Raw genomic sequence first — 23,845 nt, 5'->3', positions numbered from 1 at the left:
GCATTTCAAAATGATGTGCTACATGAATGAAACCCTCAATACTAGGTACCCACACACAACTCTGAAACCTGATACTGCATATTTCACATGGACTCTATGGCAGAAAAAAAGAAAACTCACAGTGGCTGAAACCAACACACTGAACCATCAAATCCATGTTAGATAGGGTAAGTGAATGTTTGCATAACGAAGTCCACAGTAAAACAATGAAAACTCTCGCACTTACAAGGGGAGGCCACCAATTGTGAAATTCAGATTCGATTCATACTGCGCATAACAAAAGCTCATGGCCAGAGGTGTAACGTGGCAAAGCACCAAGATGCACTTCTAAGCTGTTCTCGAGAAAATTGACAGTTAAAAGAAACCGTTGCGGTGAAAGACTCTCTACGATTAATAATTTTCTACAGCGTCGTGGTGCAGCGGTAAGCGCTCGGGTTCGTAATTGTCTTCATAATGTTTACCACGTTTAGTTAACGGATATTCCAAAATGAATATGTATAGTGAAAGTCAAACGTTCAAATTAGAATAGAGACCCCATGAAATTTGCTGTGGCAGGTATGAAATATAAACTCCACTGTTACACTTGGACAGATGTTGAATCGGCCAAAATGAGCCGCTGCATAACAGCGTAGTTGCCAGCTAACTTCAAAAGGTACATGCAGTCCCTAGCGCAACTTATAACATTGTTGAAAATCAGTGCGTATGTGAGAGCTTTGGTACACCCTGTTAAACAAACGGAAAAATGGAAGCGGTACAATTGAAGAGCGATCCGGGCCCTTCGCATGATAGTGATGTGATCAAAAAAGATTCTATACACAGCGAAGTGGTGAAACAACAATTGAAAGATGTGTTGGTGTATTTTGAAAGCCTCCTTCATAACAGTAATCGCATCTCAGCAGAATCATCATCATCAATCAATGAAGAAGCCATGGTAATTAGGGAAGAAATGTTCCAGAATACGCTGCAAATGCTCGATGAAAAAACCCTCGTTCATGATGAGGAACTGATAGACATTAATGAAATCAACAATAATAATGCCTAGGAAGACGTTAAAACGAGTCGCATTGCCAATGAATCATCAGACGAATACGAGCCGGACGAGAAGAAAAAAAAGGTACGGCTATATTTCTCTGGATTACAAAATTAGAGCTGTCAATCTGGCCAAATAACATCTAGGCTAGAGTCTCGAAACGCTACAAGAAAAGGGGTGCTCTTGTTTGACAAATATGTGCTATTTATCCAGGTGGGAAGAGCAAATCAAACATTGCGGTAGCAAATTTGATAAATATTGTACCATCGATTCATGGGTGCATGATTGCTTCGTAGAAGCTCGACAAAACTTCCAGCAAGTTACTACCAGATACCTGCAGCAGTGGGCCTTGGGCGCTGCAAGTCAGTTCCCAGATTTCAACTTCAAAGCTTCAAAAACATGGGTCACCGAATTTAAAAAGAAGCATGGGATTCGGCAATGGAAGATCACAAAATTTGTTTCCCGGAAAGAGACGGCTACCCAAGACGAAATTTTGGCCACAGTGGACACATTTTGGATCCAGACGCGAACGTTGATAACTAACTTCGACAAAGATTTCATAATTAATACTGATCAAACAGTTACATAAAGAGCTGTTCACAAATGTCATACGACATGATGATAGAATATGATAATCGGATATATGATAGACAACACAGATTTCGTATATTTCTTATATAAACGATATTTTTTTTATTTTGTTTGTCAGGGTGCCAGTACCAGTCCACGTTCAACAGAACTCTCGCCGAAAAAGGGTCAAATGCTGTCCTGGTAGCCTGAGACGACATGAACAAGGTGACGCATTCGTATATGGCACAATATTCAATCACAATGTCTGGGCGAGTCTTGCCTCTTGTTTTCATGTGCCTCCAAGAGTCCACAGGTACATTTGGACCCAGAGTACAGAAGACAGTCAACGAGTATGCCAAGAAGTATACCAAGGTTGTTATTACATCCTCCAAATCCGGTAAACTAACAAAGGGTTTGTTCATGGACTTCTTTCGTAATGCTTTGCAACCATACGTACAAAAGAAAGAATTTCTCCTTCTGATCAACTATTGGGGTGGGCAAACGAACCCAGCGCTATACAATGAGATGTTCCAGGATGATAAGAAGCACTATAAAAGTCATTCCTCCAAAGTGCACTCCTCTCGTCCAACCGTGTGACGTGTATTTTTACCGGCAGATAAAAAATTTTATCAAGTGCCTTCAAAATTGTGCTTTTTTAATCGAGCAAAACCGTGACATCAACTCCAGAGACGATTGTACAAAAATCCAATCCATCGTCCACCACCAATTGTCTTCTCCGATTTTTTCCGATATGATACGATACGCATGGTATGCATCAAACCTGAAGAATGATAGAACAGTTTTTCATAATGTCAATCAGGTGTGTTCCCGAACAGATAATTTAAAAAAAAATTGTTCTTGTAAAATCACATCGTTTATCAGATGTGCTCAATGTCGTGCTGTTTTCTGCTTTCCATGTTTCTATGATACCTATCACTCAGGTTCGTGCGATACTCCACCTACTTCTGGTCACTAATTGTTAATTATGTGCGAGTGTATACCGAACTTTTCAATAAATTGTATCCACTTTAATATTATTTGTGATATTGTATTTTATTCCGAGTATTATTTTTCCACAACAAACGACTTTCAACAACTTATTATATGCATAATTGTTGCAACTGATTGCCATTATACCAACAACCTGGAAACAGCTTTCACATCACACAACTACCCTGCCAACCTAGTTCAGAAGCAAATAACCAGAGCCACTTCCTCATCTCCTCAAACCCGGAACCTCCCACAGAAGAACCCCAAAAGTGCCCCACTTGTGACAGGATACTTTCCGGGACTGGATCAGATTCTGAATGTGGCTCTCCAGCAGGGATACGACTTCCTCAAATCCTGCCCTGCAATGAGATCCATCCTTCATGAAATCCTCCCCACTCCACCTAGGGTGTCTTTCCGCCGTCCACCTAACCTTCGTAACCTCTTAGTTCATTCCTATGAAATCCCCAAACCACCTTCCCTACCCTCTGGCTCCTACCCTTGTAAGTGCCCCCGGTGTAAAACCTGTCCCATGCACCCTCCCACCACCACCTACTCCAGTCCTGTAACCCGGAAGGTGTACACAATCAAAGGCAGAGCCACATGTGAAAGCACCCATGTGATTTACCAACTGACCTGCCTACACTGTGAAGCTTTCTATGTGGGAATAACCAGCAACAAACTGTCCATTTGCATGAATGGTCACAGGCAGACAGTGTTTGTTGGTAATGAGGATCACCCTGTGGCTAAACATGCCTTGGTGCATGGCCAGCACATCTTGGCACAGTGTTACGCCATCCGGGTTATCTGGATACTTCCCACTAACACCAACCTGTCAGAACTCCGGAGATGGGAACTTGCCCTTCAGTATATCCTCTCTTCCCGTTACCCACCAGGCCTCAACCTCTGCTAATTTCAAGTTGCCGCCACTCATACCTCACCTGTCATTCAACAACATCTTTGCCTCAGTACTTCTGCCTCAACTGACATCTCTGCCCAAACTCTTTGCCTTTACAAAACAAATGTCTGCTTGTGCCTGTATATGTGCGGATGGGTATGTGTGTGTGTTCACAAGTGTATACCTGTCCTTTTTTTCCCCCTAAAGTAAGTCTTTCCGCTCCTGGGATTGGAATGACTCCTGACCCTCTCCTTTAAAACCCACATTCTTTCTTCTTTCCCTCTCCTGCCCTCTTTCCTGACGAAGCAACCGTTTTTGTGTGTGTGTGTGTGTGTGTGTGTGTGTGTGTGTGTGTGTGTGTGTGCGCACATTTGAATTACAAAAAACAAATAATAAAAAAAAAGTTGCGTGGTGCGAGATTCGATCCGGCGACCTTTGGATTACGAACCCGAGCACTTACCACTGCGCCACGACGCTGTAGAAAATTATTAATCGTAGAGAGTATTTCATCGCAACGGTTTCTTTTAACTGTTGTTTTCTCGACAACGGCTGAGAAGTGCATCTTGGTGCTTCGCCACATTACACCTCTGGCCATGAGCTTTTATTATGCGCAGTATGAATCGAATCTGTATTTCACAATTGGGGGCCTCCCCTTGTTAGTACAAAAACCATGACAAACCAATAATGGTAAACCAATTTATATGACACCTACAACCACTGTCTAACAGTTGCCAAATACTAACAAGAAAGTGTTAGTGGATGATTTTTTCCATTAATTACAAACAGTCGAAATAACTGTTGGTAGCTTATCATACATGGTTTCTTCGTTCATTGCAACAAGCAATAACTTGCTCATAAATTCCTTTATCACTTACAATGAAATTGATATCCATCCCTTGTCCTAAAAATGTATGGTGCCACTTTTGGTCAGTTTTCATCTTTTCTTCTCATAGCCTTCACAACAAAGCTCATTACCTTATCAAGCAGAGTGAAAAGGAATACTGGGAGCACTTTGTTTCTTCCCTGGGGACATACCTCTCTCCGTTGCAGGTTTTTTCTGTGCTCTGTAGCCTCCTGAGCCGCCAGTGTCAGTCAACTCTGCAGGGTCTTAACCTCCAAGATGCTCTGTGGAATGATCAATCGGTCCTCGCAGAACACCTCTCGAAGCACTTCACAGTGGCATCGGCGTCCTCTTCCTATCCTGTTACATTTCTCCAGCAGAAATGCCATGTTTAACAGACCCCCATCTGTTTCAACCCGCACCATGTTGAGCCCTATAATGAACCCTCTAGTGAACGAGAATTATTTCAGGCTCTTACCTCTTAAAGAGACATGGCCCCAAGACTTGGATTCCATCCACAGTTAGATAATCCGAGACGCGGTTGTTCCCCGGAGGCAACATCTCCTCAGGGTTTTCAACGACATTTGGCTCACGGGTGCTTTCCCATCACAACGGCCAGACGGTATAGTTATTCCTTTCCTTAATCTTGGGAAGAACTCAACTTCCCTCGACAGCTACCATCTGATTATCCTCACCCCTTCTCTTCCCGTTTCTCCGCTTTGGCATTTGAGGTCACACTTTTTCATCTTCCTCCTCCCTGTGTGCTCCCCCCCACGTCTTACACATTACAGGTGACTGGGTAATGCATAATTCCCAGCCCCGGTCGACAGGTAGGGTTCGCACATACCACTGGGTACAGATCGGGCCCAGACAGGTGTGATTGCCTGAGCAGCTATCTTCCAAATTGCCAATTTATCCATCTGTCAGGTGTTTGGGAGGTGTGACATGAGGGGTCAACAGTTAACTTCGGGGGTGCACCCCCTCCTGAAGAGGTCACACAGTCGGGACGAGTGCACGAACGGAGATGCTGGCAATCGTGGCGATTCCCTGGCAGTGAGCCAATGGTCTTCAAAATCGATGTCTACAGAACATAAACGGAATGAGACTAAAGATTCAAAGACCCTTCCAGCTGCAACACGGTTCCTCATGGTCTCGCATACTGAAGAGTGTTGGGCATCTGCAATGACAAATCCATGTATTATTCAGAAAGGTGTCGATGCCATTAACCGAACCTGTAAAATCCTGCTTTCATTTACAGAATGGTGCTTGGCTTTTGTAGACTAATTCTGATTTTCGAGCATGACAATTGCTCACTGCCTCACTTTTCCGCGGCTATCCAGTTCGCGTCGAGGCCCATGGAACTCCGAATTCTTCCTGCGATGTTATTTATACTAGGCCACTCGACAGTCCGATCGAGGTCAAAATCCGGTCTTACCTCTCTGATCAGGGTGTCATTCCCGTCCGTCAGATGAGGATAAAGGTAGATTCCTCCTTAGTGCCCTCAAGCGCTATTATTCTCACCTTTGATAGAGTGGTGCTTCAGTCTGAGATCAGGGAGGGCTATGAATTTATTACAGTCTGACTGTACATTCCAAACCTGATGCACTGCTATCAGTGTCATCATTTCAACGACACCGGAACATCTTCCTGACACCCAGCCAAATGTTAGGGATGAACACGGGGCTGATTGATACAGAGGGGAGAAGGAGGTGGACAAATGCAATGGCTCAAGTTATTGGTTAGTCACAAACCCTATGTTCTCCCATCTGGCACTTTTAGTTCTGTTCTCATTATCCCTTGTCCACAAAGGACATGGCCACGCAGAAGTGCGACCTCAAATACAATCTGAGTTTGTGAAATTGCCCAGTGTCGAGGTAACATTACCGTCACCCCGTCCGGCTGTGCGACGCGCCATCAGATTCTCGCCTCGAGAGGCAAAGCCGCTGGCTACACAACTGGCAGACCGGAAAGGTCGGGAGGAGAACTCCCGTCAAAACTTCCTTTTCCCTCCAGCCAAACACCACTCGTGTCTTCCTCTGCTAACTGGTGACGCTTGAAGTAGTCCAATAGAGGCGTGCGGTCTTCTCCTTTGCTGACTCGAAGATCCTCTTCGACTGTGTCACCACGTGATGCCTCGGCCCGGCCGGCCCCCGTGTCGGTAGTATGCACTGCCAACTGTTTCTCTGCATTGGACTTCACAGACTGATAGCACGAGAGAGCTGACATTTTTGTGGACCTCGTGGCCACAGTCGACAGGGTCTGTAGTGCCACCTCGTGCTGTGGGTGGGGATGGGGTGCCCTGGGCAACCTCTGCTGTACTAGATGTGCAGGGGGGGGACGTCATTGAGCCGACCTCAGGTGCGACTGAGCCAGCTGGCCAGCTCTCACTTCACTCACTTCAGTGTGGATGGCAAACGAACTGTGTCTATGTCTCTTGCTGTACTAGATGTGCAGGGGGGGACGTCATTGAGCCGACCTCAGGTGCAACTGAGCCAGCTGGCCAGCTCTCACTTCACTCACTTCACTCACTTCAGTGTGGATGGCGAACGAACTGTGTCTACATCTCTTGCCTCGAGGTGAAGGCTGCATGGGGGATGCAGGGTCCTGCCAAATCCCATGCGCTTTGCTAATAGATTCAGTGTGCCATCTGATGCTTGTGGGGGGGTGGGGGGGGGGGTGTTCGCTGAGCTGGATCAGAATGCATCTTCTGCCAGCAGGATAGTGGCCACTCCTTCGGCAAGGTCCGGACGGGCATGTGGGGATAGGGGTTTGTTAGTTATTGGGAGCTCCAAAATTAAGCTGGTCGTGTTGCTCCTCAGGAACATAGCAGCTAGGGTGGGGAAGAAGTCCAACATTTACTCAATGTGCTTGCAGGAGGGCCTTGTCCAGAATGTGGAAGAGGCTCTTCCAGTGGCTAACGAGTGTGTGAGGTGCAGACACCTACAGATTGTTGCACGTGTTGGCACCAACGGTGCCAGTCATCAGGGTTCCGAGGAAATCCTTGGGTCCTTTCGACGGCTAGCTAAATTGGTGTAGGAGCCCTCCATCTTTCGAAGAGTGGAAGCCGAGCTGACGATTTGCACCATTGTACCCAGGGTGGACTGAGGTCCTCTGGTTTGGAGTGGAGTGGAGAATCAAACCGGAGGCTATGTCGCCTCTGTGATGAAAATTGTTGTAGATTCCTTGACCTACGCTATGGGGTGGAAGATTGTAGGACTCGCCTTGATAGATCAGGGGTGCACTACACACAGGAATCAGCTACACGGATAGCACAATACTTGTGGCATACACATGGAAGTTTTTGGAACTGGTTCCTTCCCATGGGAAACAAATCGTTGGCCGGAAAAATTACCAGTTCATAACACTGATGCGGGAGTGCCAACTGTAAAAATTGTTAGTTGGCGTAAACAGGTCATTCCAAAAGATTTAAATACGCTAAATCTAATGTTGGTAAATTGGTTAAGTGTCTGTAGCAAGATCCCCGTAATACTTGCTGAAATAATCAGTAGAAATGCCAATATTCTATTAGGTACCGAAAGCTAGGTGAATCCAGACATAAATAGCAGTGAAATTTTGAACTCAGATTGAAAAATGCTTAGGAAGGATAGGACTGATGCTATGGGGGTGGTGTGTTCATTGTAGTTAAAAGCTGTTTAAATGCAGTTGAGATCAATACTGAGTCAGACTGAAATAGCCTGGATAAAGCTGTCAATCAGACAAGGAGTGACTATTGTATTAGGATGTTTTTTATAGACCACCAGCATCCACAATAAACGTTGCAGAAAATTTCAGGGAAAATCTTGAGCATATAGGAAATAAATATCCACATTATCCATTAGTTATAGGTGGAGACTTTAATCTGGTGTCCATTGACGGAAAATTACATGTTTATCACAGGGGCAGAAGCAAAGACTCGTGTGAAATTATTCTAGGTGCCCTCTCAACATAAAACCTCGAGCAGTTGATTAGAAAACCAACTTGAGACGGGAACATATTAGATACCTTGGCAACAAACACAACTGATCTTTTTGAGGAAGTTAATCTAGAAGAAGGTATTAATGACCATAAATTCGTTGTGGCTTTTATGTCAGTGGAAGTTGCAAAAAAAAAAAAAAAAAAAAAAAAAAAAACCAGAGAAACAGCATAGAGACTTCTTTTTTGGGAAAGCAAATAAAAGTGTCATTAATGAATATCTTCATAATCAGCTCCAAGCATTCACCACAGGACACAAAGATATTGAGCATCTTTGGTCGGAATTTAAATGTATTGTCCACCATGTGCTAGAGAAATATGTGCCTAGAAAAAATATAGGAGTGCGTAAGGATCCACCTGGGTTCAATAAACATGTTAGGAAGTCGCTGAGAAAGCAGAGAATTTTGCACAGTCATTTTAAACGTAGTCTCTGTCCTGCTGTCAAACAGAAATTATGTGAAATGAAAGCAGCTGTCAAAAGGTCAATGAGAGATTCTGACGGCTATCTGGAACATCCAGCTAGTTCCGGATCTCTCAGCTAACTGTCGCGCAGGATACCTTAGTGGACACAGTCGTAATGTCTAACTCATTGTGTCAATAATTTGCTCATATTTCAAACTTTTCTAATTACTCACCAGCCTTTCTCTCAAAGAATTTGGTAGCAGAATAGTGACCTCTTACTTTTTTATCTGAAAATCATGAAAGCTACAAAGCCTTTTATTCTATGCCGGAACTCCTACATGCACTCTCCTCCTCCCCACTGCTCTGGACCTGGATGCTATCCATGTCCTAATGTTGCTGCACCTATCATACCCTAGTTTGTGCTACCTCCTTCACCTTTATAACCCACTTCAGGTTGATAGTACCTTTCCCAGAAGTTGGCTGGAAGCTATCATCATTCCTCTGTCAAAACCTTGAAAGTAAAAGCATTTCCCCTCCATCTATCGCCCAATCTCTCTCGCGAGTAGTGTATGTAAGAATTTGGAGCGTATGGTAGATTGCCATTTAGGCTCGTGGCTGGGGTCCCAAAACCTTTTAACACCTGCCCAATGCTGTTCCTGAAAGCATTGTTCTGCAATTGACCATCTTTTTGATCTCATCACTTACATCATGAACGAATTTCTCAGGAAACGCCAAACAGTAACAATATTTTTTGATCTGCAGAGGGTTTATGATACCTGTTGAAAAACAGGCATCCTCTGCATACTGTGCTCTTCTGGCTTTCGAGGCTGGCCATCCCTTTTCATCCGTGAATTTATGTCAGAGTGCACATTTAAGGTGCAGGTGAACATTTCTCTATACCGCACTTTCTTCCAAGAAAACGGGGTGCCCCATGGCTCTGTGCTAAGTGTTGTACTGTTTGCCAAAGCCATAAATCCAGTTATGGATTATCTTCTTCCCGATGTCTTGGGCTCCCTCTTTGTCGATGCTTTTGCAATTTACTACAGCTCTCAAAGGATCAGCCTTCTCGAACAACATCTTCGAGGATGTCTCGATCGCCTCCACTCGTGAAGCATTGAAATCGACTTCCAATTTTCTCCCAGTAAGACATTCTGTGTAAATTATTGGCATCGTACGGAGTATTATATGCCTTCCCTACATCTAAACTCTGTTGACCTTCCATTTTGGGACGTCGCCAAATTCTTGGGACTTACGTTTGACAGAAAACTGCTGTGTCATATCATTCAGATCGCTGTCTGTGATCCCTCACATCCTCCGTGTTCTGAGTGGTATCTCCTGGGAGTTGACCGAGTGGTCCTCCTTCGTCTCTATCGTGCCTTAGTGCATTCGAAATTGGACTGTGGAAGCATAGTTTATGCCTGTGCGCAGCCATCTATTCTTTGGCACCTAGACTCTGTCCACCACCATGGATTGAATTTAGTGTCTGGAGCTTTTTACACTAGCCCTGTGGAGAGCCTTTACTCTGAGACTACTGAACATCTGCTGTCAACTCGGCGAGCTGTCCTTCTGAGTCGTTACACTTGTCATTTGTCTTCCATACCTGCTCATCTGACCTATGCCATTTTTTAGATGTCTCCTTGGATTTAGGGTATGCAGGCAGCCCTTCCTCTTTACTACCACCACCGGGAGTCCACTTCTGTCAACTGCTACATTCACTCTCCTTCCAATTTCCTAAAATTTTCTACAGAAATGGGGGTACGACACAACCTTGGCTTCACCCCCAGACCTGCCTCCTCCATGACCTTTTTCAGCTTCCCAATGATAGTACGCCCCCTATAGTTTATCATTGGGCATTTGCTGCTCTAGGCACACAAATAGAGGATGCCACATTTATTTACAATGACGGCTCCAAGACCACATTTGGTGTCAGGAGTGCCTATATTCTTGGTGACACCCTGATTAGATTTCCACTTCCCGACAAGTGTTCAGTTTTTACTGCGGAGCTTTATGCTGTTCACCATGCTGTCCAATAAATTCGTCACCATCTAGGAATACAGAATATTATATGCTCGGATTTTCTCAACTCTCTTCTCAACTTCCAAGCCCTTTATCCCATTCACCCTCCGGTCCACCAGACTCAGGACTGCCTCCACTTACACTACTTGGAGGGCATCTACGTGGCATTCCTCTGGATCCCAGAGTATGTTGGTATACGTGGAAATGAGGCAGCCGATATAGCGGCAAAGGCTGCAGTCTCTCTCCCTTGGCCCACTGTTCGCACGGTTCCCTTTGCCAATCTACAGAGCATTTTATGTCATCATGTTGCTCTTTTATGGCGCACACGCTGGTCCGCACTCCAGGATAATAAATTATGGGACATTAAACCTCTTCTCTGTTCTTGTACCTCTTCCTTGCAGCCTTGTCATTGGGAGGAGGTAATTTTAACTAGACTCCAAATTGGGCACTGTCTTTTTAGCTACTGACATCTTTTGAGTGGTGCTCCTCTCCCGCTTTGTCCCTACTCAACCATGGCTGGTGAGACACCTTTTACTTCAGTACTGCTACTTTAATCTGCTATGCACCTGTTTACAGCTGTCACCTGATATATATTCTGTTTTAGCAGATGACGTGCACTCCACTGATCCTGTCCTTGAGTCTATAAATGTTAGTGAAATGACGTCAGTCATTTGAAGCTCTCTTCAGGAAAAACAACCCCCCTTCAATAGCACTTTTCTCAGGTCTCCTTCCGTTTTTAGTTTCCCCTCCTGCTTCAGTTTCACTCCAATTCCTCTTGATTTACATTCTTGTTTTTATCCTCCAATAAGCCACAGAATGGGCACTTTTTTACAATGGTTGTTTTGCACCCTAAAACCATAATCAAAAATAAATAAATAAATAAAATAAAATAAAGACTAGAGCACCCACATTCCTTTCTGACTCCTCACAAACCTATTCCCATTTGAATGTATCCTTGTGCACTGCCCAGCTTGCCCATCATCTTGAATGGTGTGTACTTTCTGAAACCTACTCAGGCAACCATTTCCCATGTGCCATCCATTACTGAATCCTATCGTACCTACGTGCACACCCAAGTGGGAGCTTACTAAGGCTGCTGTAGAATGTTCCATTCCTCTCACCTCCTCTTTACCACACCTTGTCCCAGTCCATTGGTGGTCTGAGGTATGTGTCAATGCAATTCATGTGCTGACACGTGCTCTCCGAATTATTAACTGTCATCCTACGAGTACAGTGGCATTCATTATAAACAGATGTATGCACAGTGTTGTTGTGTTCTTTGGGATATCAAAAAAGCTAGCTGGATTTCATGTACTAGTTCTTTTAACAGTTCTATCCCTTCCTCTGTTGTGTGAACCAACCTCTGACAGCTCTCTGGGACCAAGATCCATTCGCCAATTTCCAGCCTAACAGCAATAGGGTCTACGATGAGAATGCCTGCTACTATCTCCAATACCTTGGGTCCCCATTTTGCTGAAATTTCGAGATCTTCCCACTATCACCCTGCCTTCCTCCATCGGAAATGGGTGGAGGCGGCCTGGCAATACCTTTCTCTTCTCAGAATCGTGAGTGCCACAATGCCGCCTTTACTATGGGGGATCATGCTCTCAGTTCATCCCAATCCTCCTCCGCAGGGCCAGACATTGCAGATGTTGCAGAACCTTTCTGTTGTGGGCAAGTACTTTTTCCTTCAAACGTACAACCACATCTGGCAGAGCGCACATTTCCCAGACGTTGGTGTGAAGCCACTGTCATACTCATACCTAAGGCCAGTAAGGACAAAAACCATCCTTCCAACTACTGCCCCATGATTGTAATTTGTGAGATTCAAGCCAGCATACCAGCTGAGCATGAATCATACATTCTAATGACTGCACAGTGTGGACTTCGAGCATGCCGTTCTGCAGTTGACCATTTACTTACTTTGTCCACCAATGCCATGAATGGTTTTCTGTGGAAGTACCCGACTGTTGCCATATTGTTGATTTGGAGAATGCCTACAACAACTACCGGAGAACTGGTATCCTCTGAACTCTTTACACATGGGGCTCCAGTGGCCCCCTGCCCCATCTCCTTCAGGAATTTTTAAAAGACAAAGTTTTCAAGGTGCGTGTTGGTTCTGCCTTGTCAGACACCTTTATCCAGGAAACTGGTGTGCCTCAGTGTTCTATCACGAGTGTCATCCTCTTTACCATCACCATTAACCCTATAATGGCCTGTATCCCATTGGGCACCTCCAGCTTCCTTTTTCTTGACAATTTTGCCATCTATTGCAGTTGTTGCACCCAAGTTTTAAGTGTCTGCCATTTCCTGATGGAATTCCCATTTTTTTTTAACTGTTTACATTTCCACTTGGGTTTGCCATCTGAGTTACTGGCGAGTTGTCGACCTCATTTTAGTTTTTATGGTGAAGGCCATTTAATTTTTAGTTCTTGACCTCTGTTTCTCTTTGGTGTACTTTATAGACCTTTCTCCAAGTCCCTATTTTTAGCTGACTTCTCTTACGTTGATTGGGATTGATGTGTATTCATTTTTTGACTCCTCTCTGTCTTCAGGTTCTATGGTTTTGACTTGGGCGTGTATGACCCCAGTTGTTTCTTCCCCTTAAACAAAACAGTCCAATCCAATATCAAATTTACTGCTAACCAAAAATAGACTGGTCAGAATTGAAGCCTAATATCCAACAACCTTGTCAGTTTGAGAGACCTGCTGTTCTTGTTTCAGAAAAAAAATATCTCATAAATTTAAATGGTTCAAAAGTTATTAATGAAGATATGATTTCAAGCATCCCATTTTTATTCAATCACATTTTTAAAATCTGTGTTGATAAAGTTGCAGCCTGAAATTTTCTGAACAGGGTGATATTCTTACTTTCAAATATATTGCAATTGGAAGGATTTATCTAAAGTTCAAACCTTTTTAGAATAAATTGTAAATGGTGACAATGGGAAACTGGAACAGTTCTGTCGAAAATAAGGTGATGATATCAAAAGAGTAATCATCAAGCTTTTGCAAAATGCAGATACAAATCATTTGGAACATGAAATAATTAGTCCTAAAAACCCAGTTTGATTCCCTTTATGATACTCTTGTTTTTTATTATTGATTAATTCATCATTTTCTTGTTATTGGCACACAAATCACAAATCACAGAGTTACAGTTTGGCATCTCGTGGAAAGGCTACAAACAGTTGTGATCGACACCAGGCAAGGAAGATGAGAAGTGTATTCAGGAGAGGACAAACAGTGACAGTTGCAGGGGTGAAATCCCATGTGTGAATTTTGAAGTGTGTCCCGTATCAAACTGCACAAGTCATCCGCAACTGTTAATGGAAGACAGTAGGGTGTGACCAGTTAGGTACTGACCCATCGGCATTGTACTTGTATGTGATGGAGCAGAGCATAAGTACAAATGCGTATACTATATATTCCAAGGTTACAAATTATATCTGGCATCATTCATATTATATGTTGTGGGAATAGACTACCCATGAGTAGCAACTCTCTGTGTGTGTGTGTGTGTGTGTGTGTGTGTGTGTGTGTGTGTGTGTGTGCGCGCGCGCGCGTACTAAATCACTCAGACACACACACACACACACACACACACACACACACACACACACACACACACACACACACACACACACACACACAAACACTTATTCCATATCCTAATGCACCACCGGTGACATTCTGATTTTGAGGGGAGATGGTTGGCACGACAAGGAATGGAAATTTTTCACACTCTGTCAGCACCATCCCACACCCTCACCAAGGTTCCTGGAGGCCATCACATCTATTGTCTGTGGGATGCTCTCCTGGAGCCACTCCTAGATACCTGGGTATGCCGTTGGTGATGTTACCATTCAGGTCTACACTGCTGTCACCATCTGTGGCTGCTGCTTCCAGCTGTGCCCGGATGTTGTGTAGGTCGTGCAAGGGCATGCCTGCTGCTGGGGGCATGCACCACATTCTTACATTCTCCTTCACAGACATTATTTTTAGCAATGAACTAAATGAGTTCTGAGAAGTTACTGCATATATAAATATGGTTGTTAGTAAGAACTGCAGAATAGAGGATATGGATGAGAGACAATAAGTGAATAAGGAGGTACTATGAAAGGATGGCAGTAGTGCTCGAAAACACACACACACACACACACACACACACACACACACACACACTCTGCATGATGAGTGAAATATTTTCTAATGTCCATAAATGATATCATATTCAGTCTTAATATAAATATTTTAGTTGAAACTTCATATCATATTAAAACTGTGGCGGGCTGAGACCTGAACTCAGAACCTTTGCCTTTTGCGGGCAAGTGCTCTACCAACTGAGCTACCCAGGCATGACACACGAGCCACCCAAACAGCTTTAATTCTGCCAGTACCTTGCCTCCTACCTTCCAAACTTCACAGAAACTCTCCTGCAGACCTTGCAGAACTAGCACTGCTGGAAGAAAGTACACTGTGGAGACATGGCTTAGCCACAGCCTGGGGGATGTTTACAGAATGAAATTTTCACTCTACAGCAGTGTGTGTGCTGATATAAAGCTTTCTGGCATATTAGGAAGTCAAAGGCCCCAAGTTCGAGTCTCAGTCTGGCACACAGGTCAAATCTGCCGGGAAGTTTCATATTAGCATACATTCCACTGTGGAGTGAAAATTTCATTCTGGAATACGTCAGTTATTGGTTGTAACAACAATGGCAACAATGCTGCTGCCAAATGAGGTAACAACAGGACAGTTAATTACAAATGACTTAATTGTAGTCATTTTTTCCACTCAGTGTAGGCAAAACTCAAAGATGTACACAGGTAGCACAAATGGAAAGTACCTTGAGAAATTTATTTAAGAAGCTACTTAATAGAGTTTTACTTTTTGTTTATGTTTGATTATTTTTGTCTATATTTCTTTCTTCCTATCTGCTCACATTTGTAGCTATTGTTAAGTTTTATTGAATTAAATAGTATTTTGATAGTGAAGAATTAGAGAATTATTAGAGAAAACATAGACTATTATGTACAGAAATTCACACATCTTGATGTATCATACTACTAATGACTTTAGCCTTAAAGGAGAGCCTTTGTGATGGCAATATGTAAGTAATTAATAACTAAGTTGAATATTCTCCTCCAGATGCACATTGTAACATATTTATGTGAAATGTTTCCCAGTGATAGGACACCGTGACAGCTGACCTGCACCTGCCATTATCATGGACCCTTCTTTATGCTGACGATGTGATACTGGCAGCAGAAAACAAGCTTGATCTGCAGAGCCAGACTCAAAAATGGAGTGACCAGGTGGTGCAACACAGTTTGTGCCTTAATTTGAAGAAAACCAAGTACATGATATCAGACAGACATGAAATGGGAACCATCTTGATTAATGGTGAATATCTGACTCGTGTGAGTAAGTTTAAGTACCTTGGTTTCACGATCCCTGTTGATGACCACCTCACCGAAGAGGTCAACACCACAACTCTGGCAGCCTGGATGAAATGGCAAACAACAACCAGAGTCACTTTCAACCACAGGATGAAAGTGCAATAGATTTTTGATTTTAAATTATCTGTCATTTGACCAGTTGCCTTGTATGGTTGTGAGTGCTGGCCAACTACAGTTGAGACAGAATGCCACCTCAGTGTAATGGAAACAAAGATGCTAAGGTGGACACTGGGCCGCACTAAGTTAGATCATGTTTCCAATAACAGCATTAGGAAACAGTTTGGTGTTGCACTGATCCAAGACAAGATGCGTTAGAGTCATCTTCAATGGTTTGGGTAGCTTTTACAGGCAAGTGATGACTCTATTGCCAGAGTGAGTTAGACACTTGAAGTCATCGGCAGAAGACTCAAAGGATGACCTAAGCAACATTGAGCTGATAAGATTCATAAAGACCTTAAATACATGAACATCCACCCAGATTACAGCCCGTGATAGAGCAAAATGCAGACAATGGGCCCATGTAGCAGATCCCACAGGCATGCGGGACAAAAGCTGAAGGAAAAGAAGAAGAATTTTCTTGGTGATAGGTGCTGATAGGTAAAAATCAGTTAGTCAATCAGTAGAATTTTCATAGGTTAATTCTTCAAAGTAATTGCAGTATGTATATTAGTCGCCACATTTCTTCTGCTGAAAAGGTTCTGCTTATCTGTGTGGATCAGCTCTTCTGAGCTCACGACTTTTCCTTTTGTGTCAAAACATGCTGAAATAGATTTCTGCTGCTCAGTGTGTCCACTGTAGTAAGACACCAAGATAGTTTGAACTCTATGTATTGCTTGTAACATACAATTTTAGATGACAGATGGACAATATCTGCATCTATTCCAGTCAGACAAGAGAATATACATCTATTGTATCATGGCAAGCACTGCAGTCACATTTTCTCCATGCCCTTCATCCATAGCACCACAGAGCAGAAGTACTCGACACAGCATGTAGAAGTGCCCATTCGTGAATTGCCCCTCCGGCAGCACAGGATCAGTACCACTCCGATCTACACAGAGTGTGAAACACCTCCTGAAAGTGCGGTGCTTGCTGCTTGCCAACTACCTTAACTCATGAACATCTTCCTTTGGCCAGCAGAGAGGAGAGAAGTGGACCTCTCATTCTCAGAATGACACATCACGCTTCACCAATACGGGCACACATGCACGCAAGTTCCCCAGATATGGGATATGCAGATGAAGCCCCTCATTGGTCATAACATGCCATACAATTAGCATATGGAGGCAACATGTACAACAACCCAGAAGGAACAGTAAGAATGGAACACCAAGAATGAAGTGCTCCAATTAAAATGGTCTAACAAGGGAACAGTGTGGTGAATGAGTTTTTGCAATTTTTTTATGTTTAATATAAGTGATGTACTGAAATCCATTATTAATTTCCCAAAATAATTCAATGCACTTCTCAAGAAAATCTACTTTTAAGTTTTCCGACTGCCTTTAATATGTATAGTGAGGTCCCTTTCTCTCAACAGGTCATGCAGTAGGATGCTCATGTACCATGTAGGTGTTGCAGGTTCAAATACCACCTGTTGCAAATTTTTAAATAAAGGTTCCTGTGCTACTAGCAGTTCCGTAAACTTAAAATACACGAAAATAGAAAAAAATTCAGTGTGCAAGGCTGGTATTTATTGGTTTGCATCTCATTTCAGGCATTATTTTTTTCATTATTTCCCTTTTTTCCATTCACTTTGAATCACTAAGCCATTTAAATATAAAAATCAGCAGGTATCTGCAAGGTATCATATCGAGTTGCTATTTTTATCAAAAATGCACACCTCCAAATTATAATTACATATAACACACAAAATATTTCATTGCAAATATACTTTTGAAATTACTGATCTTTTATAAAAGAATTACTGATATGTTGTAAAAGATTCATTAAATTAAAGAAAAGCATTAAAAATTAAATTCGTTTTCATCCTTACGTATTTTATGCTCCATGGGATATCCAATAAATATGCAAATTTGTCTAAAATTTGAGCAGAGCTAGGTATTGAACTTGTGCCAAACACAGGGTAGGCTAGCATTCTACTACACAGTCACATGACTTGTCAAAAAGAAGTGACCTCACTTCAACTTATTAAAGGAGCTAGGAGAACTTCAAACTTTATTGTCTCAGACGTTTTGAGAGTTGCATTGAACTGCTTTTGACAACTTAATTTGAGATTCAAACTTCATGTAACAAATATAAAATACACACTAAGTTCAAGTGCCATGTGGCCTCCTCCTAAAGACAAGGATGTGAGCTTTCTTCCACGCTGTTCAATCTGTGCACTGAAAAAACTGTGATGGAGCTAAGAGAGGTTTATGAGTGGGCCTAAGATTCAGGATGGAAGGATATCAATGGTAAGATACACTGGTGGCATCGCTATTCTCAGAAGAAGTGAGAAAGAATTACACAACATACTGAATGAAATGTACAATCTACTGATAACATAATACAGACAGAGTAAACTGAATGAAGACTGAAGTTCTGAATAAAGCAGAAGTGAGGCTACAGAAACCACAAAGATAAAGTGAGGGAACTACCGTATTTACTCGAATCTAAGCCGCACTCGAATCTAAGCCGCACCTGAAAAATGAGACCCGAAATAAAGGAAAAAAAAAATTCCTGAATCTAAGCCGCAACTGAAATTTGAGACTCGAAATTCAATGGGAGAGAAAAGTTTTAGGCCACACCTCCAAATCGAAACAAAGTTGGTCCATTGTAATATGAGACACAATTTAGGTCGAATGAATGACGATACACCTACAGTAGTTTGGTTCGAGTCATAAGCTTAGCAGTTAAGCTTTACCAGGTAGCCATTGCTATGCATCAGGCGCTCCATTCTTATTTATACGTGTACCCTTCCTTTTTCACGTGCTTCGTCTGGTTTGAATCGATTTCTTATTTTGCTTTGATCTTATAAGTGCCGTTTTCTTTGTAATAGGTGTTTACATCACTCTAAGCTGAAAATGCGTTACTGTACTGTGTCATGCATTGTTTGTCGCATTCTGATAGTGCATGTTTACGGCCTGTCGCCGCTCGTGGCATGGCTTGCTTTTGTGCACGCTACCGCTGTTTACAATTAAGAAAAAAAAAGAGAGGAATCGTCTCATTAGCGAAACAATGGCAAGAGACTGCTATTTGTTGTTACTTACACTGCTGCTTTCTTTGATAATGATCAACAAGAACCAAATAATAGACCGCGTATGATAGAACATGATCTGAACAAGAGTTAGGCGAACATTTTTCTCCATTTGAAAATCTTTACGGCCGCTTCTTTAGTACATCAAATTCTACACAGAAATTAGAGTAATCTTAGATTTAAAAATCTAGTCAGTTGCCGTGCTTCAGTTCTGACTGTATCACTATTAGACATAAGAATAATATGAATATAAACATGACACGATGTGTATATTCTTCCGTGTTTGCTGTTTATCTCACTCTAGTTTCGTAGTTTATTAGGCAGACAGCATTTAAATGAGATAGCAGCAAACATGAAAGAATACATGGCAAAATGTTTATATTCGTTTTATTCTTATGGTGAAGAGAATACTGCATGTGATTCACATTTCATCAGGTTCCTATTAGCAACCATCTCTTCTCACAGGTAGGAAAAAATTCAGAACGTAGAGTTGGCCATATTGATGAACATCCCGAACATTCTTGCCAGTTGGATTTTCGTAGTACATTGAATTTCTGCTACATCTGAAGATGAACAATACGGAGTTTGTATTTACTTCGTTGGATAATGTACGAAAATGTAGTGGTCGAAACTCGTAGCGGAGAAAAAAAAGCTCGTTTACCACCTTTTTTTAAATTTATTTACTGATGCAGAGGTTTTGGTGCCAGTATTTATCTTTGTGCCTACAAAGCATGCCTGTGTAGTGCTACATATATTCGACGGCAGAAGTTAGTGGCGGCACCTACCATCATTTTCCAGAACTTCCGCTTGCTTTGCACTCGATTCTAAGCCGCAGGCGGTTTTTTGGATTACAAAAACAGGAAAAAAAGTGCAGCTTAGATTCGAGTAAATACGGTAAACTGCCCTGGGAGCAAAAAAAATGTATAGTGGATGAAGCATTCTCCTTCCAGCACACTGTGCCACCGGTCATCAACCTATCCAATGTGCCTTGTGAGCTACTCCAGCTGCTGCTGTATGCACCCTGTACACACATAGATAATACACATTGTAGGAAGAAACTACCAATAAATAGCAGTTACGTGTGTCAGTGTCTTTTATTAACACCCAAATCATTCGTACACCAACACTCTGACGCTGAGTGCGAACTGTAAATCTGAATATAAACAAACACACGGAGAAGCTCAACATGATGAAGACCAGAAAAGACTATTTCAACATGCTGAGAAGTTTATAATGCATTAAAGTCTTCCCCCCCTCCCCCCCTCCCCCCCTTGCCCACCCTTGTAACACTGGAGCCAGTATGTGCGAGGATGGTGGGCAGTTCTCCATTGAGACTGCGGACTACCCTAATATCAGTATATAGGACACAAGTGCCACAATATGCTGAACTGAAAGTGGCATCCCACAAAACTCACAGAGTGGTGGATCCTCCCACTGGAGGGGGCAGCCATGTGCTAGAGGGCTATGTCTGATGTGCTGGTAAGTAGACCCTCCTTCCAGCAGTGAGGCTGACATGAAGTATGCCATGCCATTGAGGTCGATTTGAGAGACCGCAGTTGGTTTTCTGTCATATCCAACAATTCAGTCTCCCACTGATGCACGATGCATCTGTCAGAAAATGGGATGGTGGCATGCAACAGGTGGGACATTGATGGACAGCACAATCCCAACATGCTTCCCTGGTGACTTTGCTGGCCATGTTGTTGCCCTGCATCACGATGTGGCCAGGTATCCAGCAAAGGGCTACCTCCTTATCACAGTGTTGGAGCCACTGCAAGGGGTCGTGGATGAGCTGAAGAGCTGCTCGACTGGATACATTTGGTAAAATGCTTGCAGTGCACTAAATGAGTCAGGACAGACAAGAAAACTTGTATGATGATGGCTGTGAACCCTCTCCAGTGATATCAATATGCCATATAATTCCAATTCATAATTTGTAAATTATTCCGAAAGACACACTTTAAAAACCCTATCAGGGAAAACAGCAGAACAACCAAGGACATTCCCTTGCTGGGATCCATTTGTATAAACTATGATTAAACTGTGGTACATACTTAAAATGGACAAAAACAATGTTATAAAAACATAATCTGGAGTCCAAGTTTTCTTGTATTGCGTAAAGCCAAAAATCATTTTGGGCCTCTGTAGATGCCAAGGCGGCAATGCATTCCATCCTTTGCTTGGTTGCATGGAGCCAATTCCTGAACAGCCATTCAATGTTTCATTGGACCACTGAACTAACTGTGATGACCGAGGTGACACTGAGTTTTTCAGCACCTGGCGAGCCACAAGGATATGTCGCCGAATCCGGAGGGATAAGGGGTACACTCTGGTGACTCATTAGGACACTACAGTCCTTGCCTGGTTTCCAGAAAGGAATTAATATTGCCTCCTTCCAAGTCGTGTTATACTGTCCATCAAAGCAAATCTGATTGAAACAAGAGAGAAGCTCTCCTTTCACTTCAGGGCACAGATGATGAAACATGGCATAATGGATCTCATCAGGTCCTGGAGGAGTGTGTCTGTCTGCAGACAAAGCTGATTCACTTCCAACATGGAGAACTGTATGTTGTAGATTTCTTCATTATGCAAGAAGAAACTGAGCTTCCTCATCTCTGCAGCCCTCCAGAATACTTGAAAAGCAGAAGCTTGTCTGGATAACATAGTAACAGTTTAGGTTTCAGCTGAACAATTGTTTACTATGTCTTCTGGTGTGTCCACAAAGACGCCATTACTTAACAAGGCCATAAGGGGACATGTACTACCCTTGATGAAATCCGCAATACTGATTCCCAAAATTGTGCAGTGGAAGTGGACTGATTAATGGGAGTCGTGAATTCCCTCCAGGAATCTCTTCTGTTCTTTTGTCATTCACATGGCATGTACTCATGTAGATCTGAAGACATGAAGGTTTTCTGTAGTTGGACAGTATTTGAAGTTCCACAGTGCTGTTTGTCTGGCCCAACTGCCAATTGACAGTCGTCATTACACCAGGTTAGAGGCCACTGTTTGAGGTGGTTACTAGACCCAGGAATTGACTCTGCGGCAGCAAATTATATCTCAGAAGTGATATCGGTCACCATCTCCTGTACACAATACTTTTATTCAGAAATAACGTGTTGACTGCACAGCAACCAATTTGCCCTTTGTAGCATCCATCTATGTGGTCTCCTGTCAGCCAACATCCTAGTTGGCAGGCAGATCCACACTGGGAAGTGGTCACTAGAATGTAAATCTGTAGCCACTTCCCACTGAACTGAGTCTGCAATAGCTGGGGAACAAAACCCAAGATCAATTGCTGAAAGAGACCCTATACCTGTGGGAAAGTGTGTCACCTGACTTGCATTCGGAAGGCAGTTGTTCTCAGAATGGACGGGTTGCTCTATCATCCATACCATGGAGCAATTAGAAGCCAAGGGCCATAGCACATTGTGTGCATTGAGGTCTCCCACAAGGAGGAATGAGATTGGGAGTGCCTGGAAGAGTTCTACTGCTGCCTTTGCATCCAATGCATCATTAGGTGGAAGGTAGAGAGAACACACTGTGATATTAAAGGATGCAACAACTATCATGGCAATTGCTTGCATGATCATGGTAAGGGGGACAGGAGAGGAGCAGCATCTGTTCTCAATGAAAAAGCGACTCCACCTTTAGCCCTGTCTCCAGTAGTATTATCCTACATGTATGAGTGGTAACCCTGTAATACAGGTGTGTCGGTGACTTTAAGATGCATTTCTTGTAAGCAGATGCAGAACGTTTTCTCCTGAAGCAGGGGCTGTAATTCTGACAAATCTGAGCGATGTTGTTGTTGTTGTTGTTGTTGTTGTTGTTGTGGTCTTCAGTCCTGAGGCTGGTTTGATGCAGCTCTCCATGCTACTCTATCCTGTGCAAGCTTCTTCATCTCCCAGTACCTATTGCAACCAACATCCTTCTGAATCTGCTTAGTGTATTCATCTCTTGGTCTCCCTCGACAATTTTCTACCTCTATGATTTTTACCCACCACGCTGCCCTCCAATACTAAATTGGTGATCCCTTGATGCCTCAGAACATGTCCTACCAACTGATACCTTCTTCTAGACAATTAGTGCCACAAACTCCTCTTCTCCCCAATTCTATTCAACACCTCGTCATTAGTTATGTGATCTACCCATTTAATCTTCAGCATTCTTCTGTAGCACCACATTTCGAAAGCTTCTTGTCCAAACTATTTATTGTCCATGTTTTACTTCCATACATGACTGCACTCCATACAAATACTTTCAGAAACGCCTTCCTGACACTTAAATCTATACTTGATGTTAACAAATTTCTCTTCAGAAACGCTTTCCTTGCCATTGCCAGTCTACATTTTATATCGTCTCTACTTTGACCATCATCAGTTATTTTGCTCCCCAAATAGCTAAACTCCTTTACTACTTTAAGTGTCTCATTTCCTAATCTAATTCCCTCAGCATCATCTGACTTAATTTGACT

This window comes from Schistocerca nitens, chromosome 5 (assembly GCF_023898315.1).
Source record: "Schistocerca nitens isolate TAMUIC-IGC-003100 chromosome 5, iqSchNite1.1, whole genome shotgun sequence".
Lineage (NCBI taxonomy): Eukaryota > Metazoa > Arthropoda > Insecta > Orthoptera > Acrididae > Schistocerca > Schistocerca nitens.
The sequence above is the reverse complement of the archived record's forward strand: the minus strand, read 5'-3'. Positions refer to the sequence as shown.